We start from the raw sequence: 15,167 nt of genomic DNA on the forward strand, positions 1-15,167 counted from the left end.
GCTTCTGCTCTTGCTGGCTGCCTAGGTAGCTAAGCACAACCCTGATCCTCAAGGCACAATAAGCAAAACATGTGGTCTTCCCTCTTCCCATCTTGAAGCCTCCTCCCACCTCCTCTGTTTTCACACACATCCAGATCAAATCCACCACTTTGGTGGACCCGCTTTTCTGTCCATTTTACCTCAGCTCACTGAAACAACCTGACTTGGCAAACACGGGGAAAGCCCTAGGTCCTACATCGATGCATCTACGGATGTATAAAGGCCCTTTTTCATTCCACTCTGAATGCATAGTCACCAGGGGTCAGGGGTGCCAACTTGAATAAAATATTTGGGGAGCCATCACAAAATGTGGCACATTTGAATGGCAATGCCCATCAACTTGGGAGGGGCAACCCCCTCGAATATTTTATTGAGGAGGCAAAGGGGTCTTGGCCCCCAGGAATTGGCTCCTATCCCAGGGATGTGGAGAGCAATCACATCAGTGGGGAAAGGGTGCACCAAGTGGGCACTTTAGTGATGGAGGGGCAGATGACATTCATGAGTTGGAAGGCAATGGAAACAATAGCAGAGGGGTAGAACTGGCATGCTCATCCTCACTGTGACCCAATTTAACTTATTTGTAACGCCTGAAGAGGTCTTATATTTGATGTTTTCTGAAATTGATTTTCATCCTGTATCACTTTAGGTTGCTCAGAGGTCATTGGAAAAGGGATGGAAATTGGTATAACTGTAATCATAATCCAAAATAAATAACAAGGAAATGGCAGAAACTGATAGGGGATGGTTTATGTATAGTGTGCTTTTTTGTATTTAATCAAAGAAACAATGTCTTTAATATACGTTTACACAATCTTATCAATACTGCATTCTAATTACAAGTCTCTCTAATTATCTCCGATACTTCACTTTGAATTATACAATGTAGAACTTGAAAAAAGGGGCTACAAAGACATTTTTGCATAGGTCAGCCAACTATTGCTTGACTCACAGGAGATTTTAGATAGTCAATAATAAAAATTATGATTTTGACTTAATTACTGCCCTTTGAAATAGTTTCCCTGCCTTGAAACCAACAGTACTGCCGAATGGGTTTTAATTGTTCCAAAAGCAAGCACTGCTTTCAGTAATTAACATGTCTCTATAATTATGGCTGCTTAGGGGTTTCAGTATTTAACTGCAAAGTGCAAATGTTGAAAGTCAAGATATCTCAGAGGGAGAGAGGCATAAAATGTTATGCACCGAATAGAAAGTTTTATCCTCTTAATAAAAAAATGAATATACTTTTAAAATCAATATGTTATTTATCTTTCTCATATACATGCAATAAAAACTGTTTAATTATCACAGCCACTATTTTAAAAAATGCATATCTGGCAAGGTTCTTACTCAGTGTTATGAACAATGTTATATATACAAGATAGTTCTGTCTTCTGAACAATCTCAAGAGAACCTATGACCCTCCACATGTTGCTAGACTCCAGTTCCCATCAACCCTAGCCAGTGTGGCCAATGGTCAGGAATGATGGGTTTTGTAGTCCAACAACATATGGGTGGCCATGTCCCCAACCCTGCTTTAGTATATTAATGGTGATACTGTGTACTCATTTTTAAAAAACTATAATTCATGAACAATGTATGAATTTGCCAGTGCCTTGTACAGAGAGTACAAAATGTAAAACATCAAAGAAAAGGCAATATTACTAAGAGCAAATAATACATCACGTGTCACATTTTTATGTTCACAATATCCACTAACTGTTTATCTTAGAGTGTTTGTCTAGATCAGTATTTTGGATTGTGGAATTCTAGGAACTCAGGGATGTTCCACATGTAGTATAGAAATCATCAGTGACCACATTTGACAACTTTGAGTCAATTTTTCCACTAATGATACATTCCATACATGAATTTGCAATCACTCTCAAGAGCCAACTTCTAGGCAAGATGAAACCATCACGAAGACTATCAAGTCTTTATGAAAAGAAATGTTATCCTCCTCAGCAAATAACAGTAGCAGCAATAATCTGGGATCAAATTCAATTGTTTCCATAAAAATCCATTATATCCTTCGAAATATCTCCCCCCTGAATGTTATCACATGGTAATGTCATCACAGGAAGTATCATGAAAGTTAACAACTCCACCAACAAAAGTGAATATTTCTCTCTGCTCGTAGGATGGACTATAGCAGGCATGAAATACTACAAATGTATCATTTTCAAAGTATATTTTGCCACTTGCTCCAAAGGAAAAAACCCAGTCACTCTCTGAAGTAGGGGTTACTGTTGTGAGTATTTTAAACAGTTAGCATATAACTATATGGGGCTGAACAAACCTCAGCCCCTCCCCCCAGCATGTGAAGCAGTGGACTCTGTTGGGCCTCCCCACAGAGGTGGAGGGCCCCACTGGGCCTCATGGCCTTATCCCAATGCGCATGACATCACATGTGTGCGTTGCATGTGTGATGTCATGCACATACGACAAGCCCCCCAATGGTGGGTGGAACTTGGTGCCTCTGCCATATAATGTTTATTAACACAAACTAATTAGTTTCTGCTTGAATTGAAGATGCTGAAGAAATTCCAAGTGTAATGCATTTTTGTATCCAGCCATATGAGTGTGCATACCTGAAGTTTTATTTACTTATATATACAGCATATCCCATTTTTTTCATTCTGATTAGAAATGCCCAAGGACATCAAACGTTATACAAAATAAAAGAATATACACACTTTAAAAATCAATAGAGAATTACAACAGTTTAGCTTCCCCTTCCCTGCTATGATCCTAATAAATCAGACAAAGATACTATTTACATTGCAAGGAATCTCCCATTAACCTCATTGCAAATAGCAGCTCCAGAGAAGATGTTTTCTTAATTAGCAGAGCAGAGAAGAAATGGTTAAATTCCCCTTTCATGCCTGCTGCAATCTAGATAATTAACTGCCAATACTGGGGATGCTATTTGCATTTTTTAAGTGAACATGGAACAATGCATATAACCTCACATCTTACACACAAACACACACATACGCCACAAAATCCTTTTTGAGCCAAACTATCTGCAAAAAGTTATCCATGGGCAGAAACTTACTTCTCTAAATGGGACAATGATTTGTAACTTCTCTGTATAAAATATACAGATTTCCCCCTCTCTTGTCTTAGGTTTCATACACCAAAAATCTTGTATAGTTTGCCCCCCCCAAAAAAAATCAATGACCATTTGGAGCCATCCAAGCTGTAATTTTCTCTAAGCCTGATTAGTGATAATCAACAACACTTCAAAGGAACAAAACTGTGATTGTATTAAGCAGAACTGATAAAAAAAACCACAACTATTGGGAAACAACTGGCTACTCTGTGCTTTACTAGAATGTCACTTTTGGAGCAAAAGGGGAGTCCTATATTCTTTTCATTCCACCAACAGCGAGAAGCAGAACGGCATCTAGTCTATGCTAATGAGGAAAGAAGAGATTTGTATTATAAAGAATACACTGCCATCTATCGGAGGTCAATTTTTTTTCCTGATGAATGCTCTTATTTTTCTTTTTGGAATTATCCAAGCCAAACAAAGCAAAGCCTGTTGCGCCCACGTTTTCCTTTTTTGAAAAAAAAATACTGACAACTCTGTGATAACTATTCTTTGTTTTCAAAGCACTACGAGTATGTCATAGCAACAGCTTTGTCCTCCAATTTTTACCACCATCAAAATATACAGGGAGAGATATTCTATCATAGTGTCAAACAAGAGCACATTGCTGAAGCTAAACTATCTATATATCCATTGAAATTCTACCTTGTATTCTTGCATAGATCACATGGAGATGTTTTCATGAGCTATATCTGTCAGAATAATGTTTTTCTCCTGCTGTGGGAACACAAAGATCTCAATGTCTATCTTGTTTTTTAACGCAGAGGGAACAGTGAAAGCTATAAAAAAAATACACTAGTGCCGTTTTGAGGAAATAGTTGCTCTTATGGAACTGATTTTGACTGCTTAATCGGTATGCAAAGTTTTTTTTAAAAAAAATGCATAGATACACAAGTAATCTACTCCCCAATCTGCAAACATTGTCAGTTTAAGCATGAGACACCCTCTGCAGTCCTGAAATCTGATCTCCCAGTATAGTTTAGTCCTAATCTCTATTCAGTCTTTTCTTCCCCATTGATGTGAATGGTGATACATAGCAGAAAGTAAATGCATGCTCTCACACAAAAAAAATACAGGTAATGAATTTGTGGTTGTTGTTGTTTTTAGTCTTAAATTATTGTTGTTAATTCTTCTTATTGATGATCATCTCTTTTGTAAATTGCTTTGAGGTTTTCTTGCAATCCATCACTGCATAACTTTTATGGAATAAATAAAAAAAATAGGTGGTGTTTGGAGCATTACAGGACTGTATTCTCTCTCTCTCTCTCTCTCTCTCTCTCTCTCTGTGTGTGTGTGTGTGTGTGTGTGTCGCTTCATCTCTGTTGGCAATATGACATTAAGGTTGCAGATGAAGCCCATGGGCTGAAGATCCCCACATGTAAAGGATAATACTAAAGGAAAAAAATAACTATAAACAATAGACGCTCCCTACCCCAAGGTGTTCATAGATTTCCACAACCTGCTGCAAAGGAATTCACATTTCTCCCTACCTATGAGATGGCTATGAAAGCTGCTAAGAAATCTTACTTTGCAGCTTCCATTGCATCCGCTAGCTCTCGCCCGGCACAACTTTTTAGAATAATTAGGTCAATAACGTCCTTAGGAGGACAACCAAATTTAAGCACAAATTCGACCCACAGCTGTGAGGCATTCGCGAGCTTTTTTGCGGAGAAAGTCCTGTTGCTCCGCCGTGACCTCCCTGCCAATTTAGATACAGTGACTGAACTGGAGGCCCCTCGACTGACTTCAGGTCCAGTGTTGGACCATTTCGATCGGATACTCCCTACTGATGTGGATAGATTCCTCCAAGTTGGTAGGCCCACCACCTGCCTCCTTGATCCGTGCCCGTCTTGGCTGATTAGGGAGTGTCCAGATGTTGCGCGGACCCCCCTGGTTGAAATTATCAATTTGTCCCTTGACACGGGGACATTCCCAGGGGAACTGAAGGAAGCAGTGGTGCGTCCACTCCTAAAGAAAACTTCATTAGATCCCTTAGACCTATCCAATTACCGCCCAGTTTCAAATCTTCCATACCTGGGTAAGGTAATTGAGAGAGCGGTTGCTGAACAGCTTGGTAGGTTTCTGGAGGAAACATCGGCATTAGATCCATTTCAGTCCGGTTTCCGTCCTGGTTTTGGGACGGAGACGGCTCTGGTTGCCCTAACAGATGATATCCGTAGACAACTGGATCGAGGCGGGTCAGGACTGCTGATCCTTTTAGATTTGTCAGCAGCTTTTGACATGGTCGATCATGATCTTCTGGACCATCGCCTTGCAGACGTGGGGATACAGGGCATAGCCCGTAACTGGTTGTGCTCTTTTATCTCTGGTCGGGGACAGAGGGTGGCACTAGGGAGGGAAATGTCGTCACGCCACTCCTTGGTGTGTGGAGTGCCGCAGGGCGCAATTCTCTCCCCAATGCTTTTTAACATCTTTATGCGCCCCCTTGCTCAGATTATCCGGAGCTTTGGGCTGGGCTGTCATCAATATGCTGATGACACTCAGCTCTATCTACTGATGGATGGCCACACCAACTCGGCCCCTTACACACTGACCAGATGCTTGGAAGCTGTGGCTGGATGGTTTCGTGGGAGCCGATTGAAACTAAATCCTTCAAAGACAGAGGTCCTATGGCTAGGTCGGGATAGCATGGGGATGAGGGACCAACTCCCTTCTCTTGCGGGGGCCCAATTAGTGCCATTACCTTCCGTTAAGAGTTTGGGTGTAATCCTTGACGCCTCCCTTTCCATGGAGGCGCAAGTCACAGCAACAGCCAAGGCGACATTTTTCCACCTTCGCCGCATCAAGCAGTTGGTCCCTTACCTTTCCCGCCCCGACCTGGCCACAGTGATCCATGCGACAGTCATCTCCAGGCTTGACTACTGTAACTCGCTCTACGCGGGGCTGCCCTTGAAGCTGTCCCAGAAACTCCAGCGGGTACAGAATGCTGCAGCGAGGCTCCTCACAGGGTCTCTGCCATGGGAGCATATTCATCCAGTGCTTTTCAAGCTGCACTGGCTCCCGGTGGAGTACAGGGTCAGATTTAAGGTGCTGCTTTTGACCTTTAAAGCCCTTCACGGCCTAGGACCCTCGTACCTACGGGACCGCCTCGCCTGGTATGCCCCACGGAGAGCCTCAAGGTCCATAAATAACAACACCCTAGTGGTCCCAGGCCCTAAGGAAGTTAGATTGGCTTCAACCAGAGCCAGGGCCTTTTCAGCACTGGCCCCAACTTGGTGGAACGCTCTGTCTCATGAGACCAGGGCCCTGCAGGATCTGATCTCTTTCCGCAGGGCCTGTAAGACAGAGTTGTTCCGCCTGGCCTTTGGATTGGAGCCAATTTGATTCCCTCCGCCCCCTTTTTCTTTTTTCTTTTCCTTCTCCTGCAATGAGGCTCCATTTTAATATTTTAATGTTCCATTATTTTAATGTTGTATTTTATTTTTGTTTTTAAGTTGTAATCACTCATCTTGTTTTTATTATTGCTTGTAAGCCGCTCTGAGCCCGGCCTTGGCTGGGGAGGGCGGGGTATAAATAAAAAATTATTATTATTATTATTATTACCTAAATTGGTTGCCTTTCCATATACAGTATAAAAAAGGATTATTTGTGGCAGAATTAACTTGCATACAAGTGACAATGAAGTCTCATGGTCCCTGTGACTTAGGACAGTCAACGTTGTCTAAGCTCCTCACAAACTTTGTGGGAACAAATCAGGGTGAATGCTCAATAAACAAGCCCTCTAGAATTGACCTACATCAGATGCAGAACTCAAGGTAGTATATAATAGAAATTCTATAAATGGTAAAATGTATGTATCTGGTTTTATCCTACTGCAAGTTGGAAGCATAAAGGTACATTAAGCAAACTAATACGCTGAGGCATTCAGAATATATGCGTATAATTCAAGCTCAGAATTGTTATTTTATAAGGTTTTTTGAAAAGCAAAGTCAACCAGGAAGATGTCCTGTGATCTATATCTCTGTCAGCATCGCCCTAGAGCCAGTGCGCCAACTGGACTCGTGTACCTCAACCCCGACTGGGCTAGGCGAGCTGGGTAGCACCGCCAGAGACCTCCTTTTTCCACAGGAACAGGTCACAGTGCTGTGGACTCACAGCTTAGAGCTGAGAGCACCAGATTCACTGTCTCAATAATTCAGTCGTTGCGCAGCAGAGTTTTGCAGAGTCTTGCAGAGTATAAACCACTCGGAGAGCAGCTCTGTAGAATATCTTCCTTTTATTCTGTAACTACAACTATGATACAAAACTATATACAGAGCTGAATATTCTAAGCATAAATCAATGCTACACTGAGAGTCTGTAGCTGCTCTTAGCAGCAATCTAATCTCTAGGATCTCTAACACTCTCACTCTCTCCAATACACTGACTGACTGACTCTCTCTCACACACACAGATATGTTGCTGGGCAGAATAAGTAGATAGGCAGGACACGCCTCCTTCTCTCTGTGGAGTCAGCAGAGACCATCAGGAGATGGTCAGGAGATTCTTGGGTATGGGAGGGGTGAAATCTCCTCAGTCTCCCCCATTTCATCCGACCATTTCAAGAATCTTTAACACAACTGCAATTTACACATACACTCCAAAAATTGTTCTCTGCTTACAACCTTGGTTAACATATCTGCAGGTATCTCTTTTCCCGGCATATAACACACTTTTACAATACCATTGAATAAGCAGCTTCTAGAAAAATCTTCACACACATTTCTTCCTATCAAATGCAAATTGACATTTCTAATTAGGCAGATTTGAACAAACCATTTTCAGAACTCAAATACACGCTTTCCTTCAAATATCAGGTAAGGAAATAAATAAAGCGTTTTGTGCTACTACTCTCAGCACACTTCATGCTAGGTTTGAAAACTCCACCAGAGTTGCTCGTGACCGCAGTCTTTGCAAACTCTTCAGAAAACCTTTTCGATGGTACACCCTTGGTTGTTCTCTCGGATCTGTGCAAAACTCTTTGATTCTCTTGTTCTGGTGCTTCCTCCTCTTTAGGAGAATGGGGAGCTAAAGTATATGAAGCTGCTAAGTCTGAGTCAGCGTCAAACTCACCTGAGGCTTTTGGGCTCTGATAATCTGTGCCATCATCTGGAACTACATTGGCATCAGGATTATCACCACCAACAACACTTGCCTCTCTCTTAACTTTCTTTGCCCCTTTTGCACCATCATCACAAATGGGATGGCACTGAAAAACGCCAACTCTGTCCCATTGTGGATTGTCATCAATTCTCCTGGTCAGCCTTATGGTTTTCGTGTCTGTGATCAGAACACGATAAGACCCTTTCTCATATCCTAGGAAAATACCATGTTCTCCACGCTTGCTCAGTTTGTCACCTTGCGAGGTGTGCACCCAAACCTCCGAACCAAAAATTTTAAAATGCTTTACACATGGCTTTCTTCCGTGAAGCATCTCATATGGGGTGCAATTTATACTAGACTGGTACCTCCTGTTATACACGTGACAGAAAAACGAAAGAGCTTCAGCCCAAAAGGGATTGGGTAGCCCCGAATCATGTAACAGTGTTCTGATTCCTTGCTGTAGGGTCTGGTTTACTCTCTCACATAAACCATTCTGCCAGGGTGATCTGGGCGTGGCGGTCCTATGCTCAATGCCCTGTTCAGAAAGAAAACTCTCAAACTCTTCTGAACAAAACTCTCCACCCCTGTCTGTGAAAAGAAAACGTACATTCTCATTATGTACATTTCTGAGCCATTTACAAAACTGGCGAAACTTGGTAAAGGCTTCAGACTTTTTCTGCAGCATATAGACCCAAACATATTTCGAATAGGAGTCTATCAGAACCATGAAAAACCTTGAATTGCCTCTAGAGAGCGCTAGAGGCCCCACTAAGTCTGCATGAATGACTTCATATGGTTTCTTGGCCTCTCTCCCAGACTCTGTACCTTTGGGAGCTTGCCTTGCCTTACTCTCAGCACAAGAAACACATTTCATGTGGTAGGGACATTCTTTCAACCTCATACCCTGAACCATATCAGGCATTTTTGCCACAGCCTGGAAATTCAAATGAGCATAAATACGATGGTAATAATGAATACATTGGTCATGCAACTTCTCATTCTTATCCACAGATAAATTGCAACACTCTTTCTCAGTTGCTTCTGCAGTGCCTGTACCTGAAACAAAAGGCAATTGGTACAATCCATTTACACATTTTGCATACAAAATGCGCTTGCCATCTCTAAGAATTTCACAGCGAGATTTAGCAAACACCACCTTAAACCCTTGACGATCAAGCTGGGAAACACTCAACAAATTGTCCTGAATATCAGGTGCATACAGGACATTCTTAATAGTTGCATTCAGGCTCTTTAAGAACACAGTTCCCTGAGCCACACTTGTGAGAACTGTCCCATCTGCTTGATGAATTTCTTTCTCTTGCTTCTCAAGCTGAACAAAGAGATTCTTATCTTTGGCCATGTGGTTTGAACAGCCAGAGTCGACCACGAAGAAACTCCGCCCACGTTGACTGGAACAGCGAGAGATCAAGGCCTTTGAAGTAGCAGGTGCTTGGGGATTTCTTCCTCCTCCCCCTCTGCCTCTGAAGTTTCCCTTCTTCTTTGAAGACTTCTTACACTGGAAACTCAAATGGCCTTGTGCTCCACACGAAAAGCACCGCTTTAATTTCAAAGCTTTAACAGCAGCAGTTTCACTTTCACTTTCCCCTGCTGAAGACTCAGGCACATTTTCAAGCATATTTTTAACAGCACAGTTTTCCCGGCTTTCTCTAACAGCCTCTAACAGCGATCCCACTCATTCAGAAGCACGCTAGACACATAATCTTCTGTTAGCCGGTCAGAAGGCATTGTGGAAATCTGGGCAGCTACTCCATCATAAGACTCATCTAGGCTATTGATCATTAGCATTGCAAACACAGCCTCTGAAATAGCCAGGTCTCGCTGAACAAGGTCTTGTCTGAGACGCTTTAATTGAGACAGATGGCTAGGCAAATCACCACCTTTCTCCAACTGCAGCCTGCACAGCTTCTTAAAGAAAATCACACTGGAACCAGCATTCTGCCTCAGATGCATATCTCTCAACTTATGCCAAACAGCTTGTGCAGTCTCTTGACCCTCTAAGTTCACCAGCAAGTGGTCTGAAACACTCAAAACAATTGTCCCTCGGGCTTTCATGTCTGCAGCATGCCACTCAGCCCAATCATCATCATCCTTATCGGGAGGGTCATCTTTTATCGTGTGAAATAGCTTTTCCATCTGTAAAAGCGCTTTCATCTTTACTTGCCAAACTCCATAGGTTTCAGGCGTGAGGAGAGGAAAGGACAGAGCCATCTGGCCAGAATGTGCACAGGCCATGTCTGCTATTACTTAGAGCAAGACACTTCCCTCGTGCAACACAGATAAGGCCTTGACTCCTTCAGCCACTCTCTCTCCCACTCAGAGCGCAATTAACAGGCAAACAGGGATGCTATCTTCTTCCTTTGGCAGTCAGCAACATACCTCCATAAATCAAGCAGCAGCAACAGCAACAGTGGCAGCTTGAATACTCTGCTCCAAAACAGCTCTGCTTCTGGGCACCGCAAATCAGTCCAGCATGCAGCGTCCGTTCCACCGTCCGGCAATCAGCAACAGAAACCTGGGACGACTGGGACGCCTGGGGCAACATCAGGTCAGACAACTGGAACAACGACTGGGCCCACAACCGATGTCAGCATCGCCCTAGAGCCAGTGCGCCAACTGGACTCGTGTACCTCAACCCCGACTGGGCTAGGCGAGCTGGGTAGCACCGCCAGAGACCTCCTTTTCCCACAGGAACAGGTCACAGTGCTGTGGACTCACAGCTTAGAGCTGAGAGCACCAGATTCACTGTCTCAATAATTCAGTCGTTGCGCAGCAGAGTTTTGCAGAGTCTTGCAGAGTATAAACCACTCGGAGAGCAGCTCTGTAGAATATCTTCCTTTTATTCTGTAACTACAACTATGATACAAAACTATATACAGAGCTGAATATTCTAAGCATAAATCAATGCTACACTGAGAGTCTGCAGCTGCTCTTAGCAGCAATCTAATCTCTAGGATCTCTAACACTCTCACTCTCTCCGATACACTGACTGACTGACTCTCTCTCACACACACAGATATGTTGCTGGGCAGAATAAGTAGATAGGCAGGACACGCCTCCTTCTCTCTGTGGAGTCAGCAGAGACCATCAGGAGATGGTCAGGAGATTCTTGGGTATGGGAGGGGTGAAATCTCCTCAATCTCATGAATGAAGTTTTGAATCATGGTAGAGTATTGAGTGAAGAAAGGACAGAAATCCTACGTAAGTATATTAATGGGTTATAAACTAGTTGCTGGCTGCCAGTTTCTTTTGAACCACATCCACTTTTGCCATTGATTGAACTGCTGTGATGTCATCGAGTGCTTTTTAATCTTCTAACTCCTCTGAGGCTATCACCAACAATAGCATTTCCCAAACAGTCCAGTTTCTATGAAATATCTGTTTGAATGGAAGGAAATAAATAAGTACAGGATGAGTCTGTATAGCTGAAGGCTTTGAGGGCTGAGAAGAAGGGCTATCTTCTGTATTCTTGAGGGCCATTCTGTTGTTCATATGCAACTCTAGCAGCTGGAACACTCTAAACAGTTCACAGATGGTCAGGCTTGGTAATAGTACCATGTAGAAGTTTAGGAGTTGTGGTGTATGTGATTGTTGATTGGCAGACTGACTTATACATTAGGACTAGTGGAGGGCAAGTCAAGCTGCTTTGAAAGTCAACCTTGAGGTGATGTGAGGTCCTTCAAAAAGAGTCCAAGGACAGCAGGTAGGTAATGTGAACAAGGTCATTTCTTCTTAACTTGCTAGCCAACCTCAATCCCATAATCATATGCTATTTTACCAGATCTTCCTCACTCCAACCTGGACTATACATGTTCAAGTGTTACAGTATTACACTCCTAATTATTCAACTCCCATTATTCTCTGCTATACTAACCCATAAGCAGGTGACCCCTGCTATTTCTCATAGCAATTGAGGGCCAATAAACACATTGAAAATATTATATATTCAGTGGGCTCTCTATCCCCTTGCCCTACCTGGATCTCATCTACACTTTGTCTTTCTGCCGCTATGTACCTGACTATGTGCTTTACTGAATAGCAGTTGATATGGAAGATGAGAGAGTGCTCCTGTGCTTTCCCATAGGCTCCTGTGCTTTCCCATAGGCTTCTGAGGTGCCCACTGTAAGACCAGAATGCTTAGTGTCTTATGTGCAGTGCCCACTTCCTTCTTATCTCTATGCCTGCTGTCTATTCATGTGCCCTCTCCTTTTGGGCTCAATCTGTACAACCACCAAGAGGAACAGCACAAGACAAAGGTATGGTGATGCCATTTCTCCTCACTCTGGTCACAATTTGCATGCTCAGAGAAGACAGATGAGCAGGCAGTATTAGCAGCAAGGAGGAGGAGCAGCAGCAGAGCCAGGAGGCACAAAGATATGGCAGTGTGCCCCCTGCAACGGTGTTGGCAGGTGACCAACAATGCCCGAGTCTGGTGTTCAGCCATTTTGACTCTATACCATGCTAATGAAAGAGAATGTTGCTGCTCGGCTCAGTGTCTCACTCTCTAAGAACATTATTTCCAGGAGTTGTAGCAACAAACTGGTAACACACAGTACCTCTTCATTAGAACAAATTATGCTCAAATGGATCTGCCACGAACACTAAAAGGGAAGGGAAAGTGTCAGAACCCCCACCGCTAAATTCTATTTTCAGCATTGTAATAATATGGGATAATATAGAGTAATTTATTTAATGAGTTGCAGTTAAGGAACAGTTTTCCATATTACAAGCAATTTCTTTCTGTTATTACTTATAAATTGTTCATGCAGAAATGCGGCTTAATTTGGATTGCTTCATTTATTATAAGGGCTTAACTGAGGAATCCTATAGGTGCCTACTCAGAAATCTCACAGAGTTCAATGAATTTACTCCCAGGTAAGTGTGTATAGGACTGCAGTCTAAAAATGCTATCTTCTTCTCCATGTGCAAACCAGACATCACAACACAAGTTAGGAAATACCATTAATTCATTAATATGTCTAAAAATAATATAATATACATTCAATTCACAATGTAATAAGAGTAAGACCAAGGAGCAAATTCAAGCCATCTGATCATCTGAATAACCAGACTTCTAAATATTGATGCAGGCACCTTTTTTATTATTTCCTAAGCTCTGTACAGAGCTGGCTCCTAAAAATTTGATGCTGGCTCCTTATGAATTTAAAATATTCACTCTAGTCCAAGCAGCATGGGAATGCTCTCAGAGAAATCCCCAACATCGTTAGGATCGACTTTTCTTTTATCTAACTACAGGTACAGTTTAACAGACCCTGTCGTAATAAAATATTCAACTTAACCTAGTTGCTAAGTGGCTTATTATGCTATAGAGCCTCTTCCATTATTAGAATAAAGAATGCCATCATGGGAGCCTGTGCTAACAAGACTAGACACTAGTATTGTTGGAGAAGAGGTTCGTGTTTCAGAGGAATAGGAAACCCTAGAGAAACTAGCACCCCTTTAAATGAAAGAAACTTTCTACTTATAGTGAGCAGTCTCTTTTGAATTAAGAAGAATTGCTCGCTACAACAAAGAGCAACTCGGCTATCCGTCATTCGCACATAACTCAATGTTTATTATGTTTGTTATCCAAGCACAAAAGGCATCTGAACAATGCTTTAAAATAGATTCAGAACTCCCAAAGGATTGAGATTGCTCTGGCGCATGCTAACCGCAATGCTTCTCATCTTTAGTGACTGGATCTTCAATTGTCCAAGTGAACATAAGAAAAGTCCTGATGGATCAGGTCAGTAGCCTATCAAATCCACCATCTTGTCCTCACCAGATGCCTCTGGGAAACTCTTAAACAGGACCTGAGTGCAATAGTATTTACCCTACCTGTGGCTTCACTATACATTTAAAAGCACATTCTGACTCCCCAAAATCGTCGGAACAGTATCTTATCCCTCAGAGAGCCACAGTTCTTGGCATCCTTAACAAACTACAGTTCCCATGATTCTTTGTGGGAGAGGGTGCTTTAAATGTGTTTTGCATACATGGTGTGCATGCAGCTGACCATTGGTTTTCAGAGACATGTTTCCACAAGTCCCTTCAGATATGTCATCCTTTAGATTCGCTGACCACTTTTATGATTTTATTCCAGCAGTAAAAACTTTGAAAAAATAGTAGGAATGTGTGTCCATTTTAGGAGATTTCCATGTAATCCTTGCCCAACTCATGCACCACTGGATTTCTCAACTGAATTGTGTGGACTGACTCCATTGAAAAGCAATGAAAAATGAAAACCAATGGACTTTCACTGGAATAAGGGGCATTCCCTATCCCTCATGAAAAAGCTACTCTGCAAGGGAGAGGAGTCAAGGAACAATATAGGAACTGGTGGGGCATAGAAAATAACCCCCACTCCATTCTACAGGAGCCTTTGCTGGATGTCATTCTCTTCTGAAACCAAAATGAGCCCTTCCTTGAAGAAGAGGAAGTATGGAACTAACCATTGTCTTTTGTTGAATGAAAGTCCTCTTTGTTATTTTTTTATCTGCAATGGCTCATTCACACAAATAAATCATGACAGCTATTGAGTGAAGAATGCACATATGTGAACCAGCTGTTAGTGAAGCAAAGGATCCTAACTGAAAGTGAGCATTGTCATAACAAAATGAGGTGTTTCCCCCCTTTAGAAAAGAGCAAACCTACATATAGATTTGGAAGTATGCACATTTTATTTTATTATTAACTTTGAAGTATTGTATGATGTCTTAATATTGTCTCAAAATGTGCAGGCCTCAGAGTCTTGGGAGCATGAACTGCAGCTGCAGTATTTGTAAACAGATTTTTTATTTCCGTCACAGTTACCTGCCACAGCGTTGCCCTCTCATTTGCTCTGGGATGTACTTTTGAATCGCATTACATAAATAACGTCTTTGCTATTTGAGGG

This window comes from Podarcis bocagei (genome assembly GCF_964188305.1).
Source record: "Podarcis bocagei genome assembly, chromosome: 9".
In the NCBI taxonomy this organism is placed as follows: domain Eukaryota; kingdom Metazoa; phylum Chordata; class Lepidosauria; order Squamata; family Lacertidae; genus Podarcis; species Podarcis bocagei.